Source organism: Mirounga leonina, unplaced genomic scaffold, assembly GCF_011800145.1.
Source record: "Mirounga leonina isolate KUSES-001 unplaced genomic scaffold, KU_Mleo_1.0 Mir_94, whole genome shotgun sequence".
Classification (NCBI taxonomy): Eukaryota; Metazoa; Chordata; class Mammalia; order Carnivora; family Phocidae; genus Mirounga; species Mirounga leonina.
The window spans coordinates 4,078,808-4,086,403 of NW_023270855.1; the positions used below are offsets into that span (position 1 = coordinate 4,078,808).

General features: G+C 46.0%; 1 pseudogene; it reads right to left on the minus strand.

Annotated features, from left to right (window-relative positions):
• Positions 1-4,541: 4,541 nt before the first annotated feature.
• Positions 4,542-4,641, minus strand: LOC118006129 (annotated as a pseudogene).
• Positions 4,642-7,596: the final 2,955 nt, after the last annotated feature.

Consider the following 7,596-nt stretch of genomic DNA (forward strand, 5'->3'; position numbering starts at 1 on the left):
GGGTTATAGAATCTTCCCATGTGTATTTGCTTCTTTTGTTTCTTCATTTGTGCTTATAAGAAAACTGTAGCAACACAAGCCAGAGAAAGAGTTCCTATAACTCAAGTATTTAGAGCTGCTGGGAGCAACTGGGAGGAGCAGAGATTCTAGGTTTGGGCTTTATCATAAAGGGAAGCAGGGTGTCACACGATCAGATTCATGCTTCAGAAGGTGTCTGGGGAAGGCTCATGGCAGCTGTTACAGGGAATTGAGAGACCAGTCTTAATAAGGAGCGTGAAAGAGAGTGGCTTGATGGGGCCTCTCGGCCAGTGTGGCCAGAGAAGACCTCTTCAATGAAAACCAAATGACCAAAAACACGCTTTGAGATGCAGTTCCCCTCCTGCAGAAGCCATCCTTGGCAGACTCCTCCCTGCGCTGGCCCGGTCACAGCAGAGAGCTCGCTGCATCACCTTGATTTGTGTGCTGGTCGGCCCCTGTCACCTCACGTGAGCACTTCCAGAAGAGGGTTCACAGATGCCATGCTCGGGCGATGTTCCCAGGACCCAGGGTATCCAGCCCACAGAGAGCCACGAATTGGGAGGAGACGGGGGCGGGGGCGGGCTGGAAATAAGGTTGCCGAAGCTGCTCAGGAGTTGAGAGGAAAGGCCTGTAGACTTCATTCTGTGGACGTGACCCAGTCCTGTGGAGGTTTTCACGAGAGAGGGAGCCTCTATTATCTTGTGGCTGTCCAGGGTCCAGCCCCCCGTGTGACTGGCACCGCAGTCTCCACTTGGGAAAGCTCCCACCGTGTGTCAGGCTGGTGGGCGGTGTGCATGCAGCCTTTCCCACAGAAGCTCGGCCTCCTCCTCCTCCTGCTTGGGGCTGTCGACCTCCGGGCCGAGAAGGAGGTGCCTGAGGGCCACATCCCCACAGCTAGGAAGCAGCAACAACACAGAGACACGCCCCCCCCCAGTAAAATAAGGAACTGGCCCCTCCCTCGGAACTATGATAGCATTTACCATTTATTGAGCATCCACTGTGTGCCAGGCTCCCTGATGGACTCTTAGTTCTTTGCTCCCTGGAAACGCTCTTCTCCCAGGTAGTTTTATCGGCGGTTCCTTACTTGGTTCAAGCAGCCCCGACCATCCATCCTGTCCCTTCACGACACTATACACATCTTACCCTGGCTTTATTTCAATTCCTAGCATTTGCTGCCACTCTCTCCAACTTGACACGAATGTGTTTCTTTGTTGACTTATTTTTCTAAGTCTGTTTTCCCGGCTGCACTGTTAGCCCTATGAGGGACAGATACTCGTCGCCTCGCTGCTGCATTTCCTAGAATGACAGCTAGCATGGCACATAATCAGCCCTCAATGGATGATTGTTGGGTAACTGAGTCATTGAATGGGCCTCATTTACTCCTCGTAACCACTTCATTTTCCAGAAGAGAAAACTGAGACGTTGAGAGGTTCAGGTGCTTGCCTGGCAACTAGCTGAGTGTCCGGCACACAGTGAATGCTTAATAAAAGTATCAATTCCCTTTCTGTCTTCCCCCACATCTCTCCACCCCTGCCAACAACAGGGGCCTCTACGCTGGTTTCAACTCCATCCCAGCCCTCCCTCTGCTCTGCGTGAGGTCCGCTCACTCCGGTCAGTGATTCAGCGCTTAACACAGTGGGGCCAGGATGAGCAGGGCCAAAGCACCCTGACTGGGAGGAGTTGGAACTTGGGCATCAAGGCTGGAAAAGCAGCGTCTCACTCCTCCTGCTGCCAAAGTCCTGTTAACTGCTCAGCTGAGCAGCAAACCCAAAGGCCTGTTTGCAAATTTGGGGCAGAGTATGAAGGGTGCAAGGAGACTGTCCCTCCCCTAGATGGGGAGACTGAATCCCAAAGCAGGTACTAGAGGCTCTCAAAACATGGCTGGCTTGGGGAAGAGTCACATATGAAAGGGTGCTGAGCCCACCACAGCAGCAGATCCAGGCTCAGCCACTGGCTGTGCTATCTTAGGAAAATGATTAACCCCCCTCAGCCTCAGTTTCCTCCTCTGTAAAATGGGGATGATAATAATGCTACCTCTGAGTTACACACGGTCATATATGTAAAGCATCTAGCAGAGTGTCTGGCATATATCAGTCACTCAGCATAAGTTGGTATTTGATGATGATGGTGGTGGTGGTGGTGGTAATGACATATATTGGAACCCAGCCTTTAGGACCAGAAGGCATCTTAAAGATCATCTCTGCCAGGGTTTCTCAAACTTCTTAGTCCATCAGAATGACTTGGTTACAAATACAGATGCCCAGGTCCCCTCCAGATCAAGCAGGGCTTCCTGGCAGAGCGGGGAGTCGCTTTTCTGCCTCCAAGCAGCTCTCCAGGTGCCAGCAATGTCTGGCTTCATTGGAGGAGAGGCTGTTGAGGATCCAAATACTAGTGCAGTGCACAGACCTGTGGGCTGGGAGGCAGGAGCCAGATAGAGCTGGCCTCTGACTGACTTACTCTGGAATCCTGGGTAAGCCCTTTGCCCTCTCTGAGATCCATCCTTCCCATTCATACCTTGAGGAGTTTGGAAAAGTCTAGTGCCTCATCCAGAAGCAAGCATGAGACCTGAGGCCGGGCTTGCCATTATGAGTCGAGCCTGGTCATTTTGTCTGTGAGACTCGGGGTCCACACAGGGAGCAAGTGGAGAGGGAGGGCAGTCCCAGTCTTAGCTTCCTGCTTTGAGGAGGCCAGCTGGCCGAAAGGCAGGCTCCCATTTCAAATCCCACCTCAGCCATGTGACCTTGAGCGAGTGACTTAGATCCAGAGCGCCGTTTTCTCGTCTGGAAAAGTGGAAATGCTCATCCTCATGGTATAAGGTCTCTGAGAAGTCACTTGGGCAATGCATCTGGAGCTCGTGGGCCTTCTTAGATACATCTGAGTGCTCCCATCACACGTGGCCTGGCTGATCAGTGGCCAGCTGACCGCGGGATCCTGGTCACCTTGGGAGGACGGTGCTTATCACAATTCCACCCCCAAGGTCTTCCTCAGGATAATCTGTCCCGGGTGATTCATCTCGTGGGCCGGGCTCTTCCTCTCAGGCCTGAAATATCTCCCTCCCTTCACCATTCCTGGGTCAGGCCTGTGACCCCCACCATGTGACTTCCTCTGGGGACTGGCCCTGGGCCCCTGCCTGCCTGCCAGCCCTCCAGTCCCTGGCTAGTGGCCTATTCTGGGCCTGACATATCAGGCAGGGCTCAGCTAGGGAGGAGGAAGCCCACAGCTTGTTGTGCTGGGGAAAAAGTGCATCCCCATGTCCGGCCCCCACCCTGGCCCAGCCGCACCTCTGCCTTCAGCAGGCTGGGCTTCCGCCGCACATCCTGGCATAACCCGACCCGTTTATCACCCAGCTTCCACGTGGTGCCCTGCCCCTCAGGCACACACATTCCCAGGGAGGCTTCTGGGCTGACTGGAGCAGAGGGGTTGGCCAGTGTACCCCACAACTTAATGGAAGTCACCTTTTTTCTGCAGCCAAGGACAGCTCTTTGGAGAAGGTAAAGAGATGTGGACACACATCCCAGCTCCATTGTGGACTTGCTGTGTGACTTTGGGCAAGTGAGTCTACCTCTCTGGATTGTAGTTTACCTAATTTTAAATAGAGAGAAAAATACCTCCATCTCCAGTTGTTGTGAGGATTAAATAAGATAATACAAGCTTAGGGATGCCTGGGCTTCACCTCCAACCAATTAAATTAGAATCTGAAGGATAGGTCCCAGACATTGGATGCAGCCAGGGATGGAAACCACTGGTGTGAAAAAATTATTAAGAGCCAAAGCTTTGGAGGAAGCCAACATGGGTTTGGATTCTGGCTCTGTTATATAATTATGGACCTTTGAATAGATTATTAGCCTCTCACAGCCTCTGTTTACTTGTCCATAAGATGAAGATAATAGTTCTTAACTTCCCAGTGCTGTTATGAGAAATAAAAGGAGTAATACATATTATGTGCTTTGCACATAGTGAGCACCCCAAAGCGACGCATGTGATCAGATCCTTGTCACTTCACCACCATACACACAACAGTGAGCCCTGTGCCTGACCCACATTTGGCACTTCCAACAAATATCCGTAAATGAGTAGGTGTAGCTGTTACTACCATAGCTTAAAAAACAATGAAGAAATGTCTGTTATCATGAGACAAAGCTTCTGTCTTTTGACAGACTTACAAGATGACATATCCCAGCATCTGGGGCTGCTAGGAGTGGCCAGGACTGTGTCGTGGCCAGAGATGTAGGTGGAAGTCCTAGGTTCTTAGTCCATTGAATTTCCCCTTCTTGGTGGTCCTCTGGCTGCCATCTTGAGAAGAAGGGCAGAATGGAAAGCAAGAAGGACTCTGGGGCTTGCCAGCGTGGATGAGCTGCCATTGTAGCCCGGACTGCACCTCTGGGCTTTCATTTTTTCTCCCAAGTGAAAGGAAAATAGACTTCTCTTTGTTTAGGCTCCTGGTTGGGGAATTCTTGTTGCTAATAGAAGGGAAACAGATGCTTTGGGCTTCCCCATTGTTCTACTGTCTTTTTTTTTTTTCTTTTAATACGGAATGCTTCACAAATTTGTGTATCACGCTTGCACAGGGTCCACACTAATATCTGTATTGTTCCAATCTTCATATACGCGCCCCCAAAGCGAGTACACTCATTGTTCCACCTTCTGTCCATAGTTGTCAGACTCCAGATAAATCTATGCCAAGAGGACCAGCAACCTGTGTCATCAATTCCTTCCTCAGCCCTCTCGGAAGCACCACAGAAAGCCTGCCCAGCCCCGAATCTGACCCCCCGGATCAGAGTTAGCTGCGATCCTATCCAGGCTCCTCTGGCCTCCCTAGAAGGTTCCAGAAGAGAGAGTAGCGTACTCCTTCGCCCCAAGACTAAAAGCTCATGGCTCCCATTGCTCTTCTGAGCACTGTCTCTGGAGTCTGGCGAATATAGATGAGAATCTTCGGCTCCTGCACTCATTGGCCATGGGCAAAGTGTCTTTGAACAAGCCTGATTTCACATTTATAAGTGGGACTGTGCCAACCAAGAGATAAATTTAGACAGGGAACTCGAAGAGGGAAAAGGCAGAGTAACAGGACCAGAAGTAAGCAATGCTTCCAAATAAACTCAGAACTAGGTCTAAACATCCAAGGGAAGGGAGGTGGCAGAATAAATGTGATTATCACAGACCTTGGCATTATAAAAACAATAGCCCAGCAGCAGAATGTTGGGTGTGGGCAGGGAAGAGAGTGTGAGGGACTTAACGTTTCTCATCCTTCAAGGTAGGGAAAAATAGAGCTGAGAGTGAAACATGTAATTTAAACAAACACATGACCCCCAACTTCTTAATGTTCTTTATAATCTTAGGGGGTCTTGTAGGAAATAATATCTGATACAGTAATAAAACAATGAGTAAAGTTAGCAACTGTTTTTATTTCAATTAAATTCTTTTTCTTTCATTAAATTTGAGTATAAATCAGCTCCATATTTTATTTTTAAAATTTAGCACAGTAAGAAACAGGTGTATTGTGAAGAAACATCATAAACAAATGCAAACAAGATGGATGATTTATTCGGCAAAGACTTTTGGAAATGTACCTATCGAAGCATAACTAAGTAATTAACTTACAACATACTAAAGGGTTTATTAAAGATTTTAGTGTAAGTAATGAAACTCTAAAATACCAGATGAAAACAGATGTGTCTTTTTAACTGGTATGAAGGTAAAAAGGAATTTTCTAAGACAAAGGCAATGAAAGAGATCACAAAGGAAAAAATGATGTAATAAAGTTAAAATTTCTGTACATCATAAAAAACAAGCACAAAGCTATACACCAATATAAAAATAAATATTTAGTTGGGTAAAAATAATTTTGACAAGAGGTAGCTATCCTTAAGACATAATAAGAGGCTCTAAAAATCACTATTACTCTAGTAAAGAAGAATATGAATAGACAATTATGGATTGAAAAAACATTAATTACAAAAATATATAAAAAATTACCAAACTCATTGCTAGAGAAATATGCAATAGAGCCACAATAAAATGCTATTTATAATCTGTACAACTGACAAAATATACTTTAAATGTTAATTCTCAATACTCACTAAAACAGGTACTCATGCACTATTTGTGAGGTTATAAATTAATACTAACTTTAGGAAAGCAAACTGAGAATTATTTCAAAAATATTCATAGTCTTTAAATCAGTAATGCTACTTCTAAAGAAATAATCAGAGATAGGTTCACAGACATATATACAAAGATGTTTACTGCAGTGTTATTTATAATAGGGAAAATTAGCAATAATTAAAATGTCCCACTAGAGATAAATAGTAAAATAAATTATGATTTATAATTCATGAATTTGATAGAATATTATACAGCCATTATAATGCTGCTTCCAAAGCATATTTAAAGTCTTGGAAATTTTTCATGATACAGTGTTAAATGAAAATTCAGGACTTAAATAATTATATTTAATAATTATTAAAATAAACATTCTGAATGGAAATAAACAAAAATTAGCATGCCGAGTGTTATCCAAATTTATAGTTCTTTCTTTTCCTTCCTTCCTTCTACCCTCCCCACCTTCCTTCCACCCAAACTTCCTCCTTCCTTCTCTCCTGCTTGCCTCCTGCAATATACATGCCTAGAAAGATATCTGGAATGATGTGGCCTAATATTAACCCTGGATACCTGGGTTACTAGAATATGTGTGAACCCTACCCCCTCATTTTTGCACCATTTTGCTCTATAGCTTGAATTCCTTATAAAAGCATTTAATATTTTTATACGAAAATTTTCCAAAAAATTAGTAATACCTATTTTTGTAGGGTTTTTGTGAACATTGAGTAAGATGACCAGGAAAGCACCTGGCACAGTGTGGCAAGCAGAATTCTGAGTTGCCCCAAGATTCCTGCCCTATGCTGGACATGCCCTGGACATGCAGCTCCTACCCGGAAGGTCCCCTTCCCTTTTCCTTTGGCAGCTTTCTATTCATCCTTCAAAACCTGCTCAGGTCAATGTGAAGAATGCCTGGACACCTATGCCCCATTAGCAGTGAGAGCCCAGTCAGACAGCAGAAAGGGTTGGGGTGCCTTCATATAGCAGTAGTATCCAAGACTGACTGTTCAGAAGTTTTGGGTGCAAAACCACCTGGGACAGCCCAGCTCCTTCCTGCTTTACTGACCCTTGTCTTCAGGCTTCCCTTATTCCACTATCTGCCCAGTATCCTTCCAACAATTTTTTTTATTTAAATTAGTAAATTCCGTTTCTGCAGCCTGCAACTCAAGTACCCAACCATTGCCCTCTCTCCCCTTCCCTCTCTAAACTTTCAGGAACACCTGGCTACTCACCCCTCCCAGAGTAGATCAACTCCTTCATACCTCTGCTCTATGTATTTGTTTCCTTGTTTGGACGTGCTGATCTCAATACTAGACACGAGTATTGCTGAGTTCAAAGCTATTAAATGTTTCTGGAATGAATCTTAGTTACACGGAGGGTTGTGACGAGAGGCTATCCTTGACCCGACCCAGCCCAACCTTCTGAACGACGGAGAATGGGACTGACACCCGGGCAGCCTCATTCTGAGATGTCTTGGGCTGG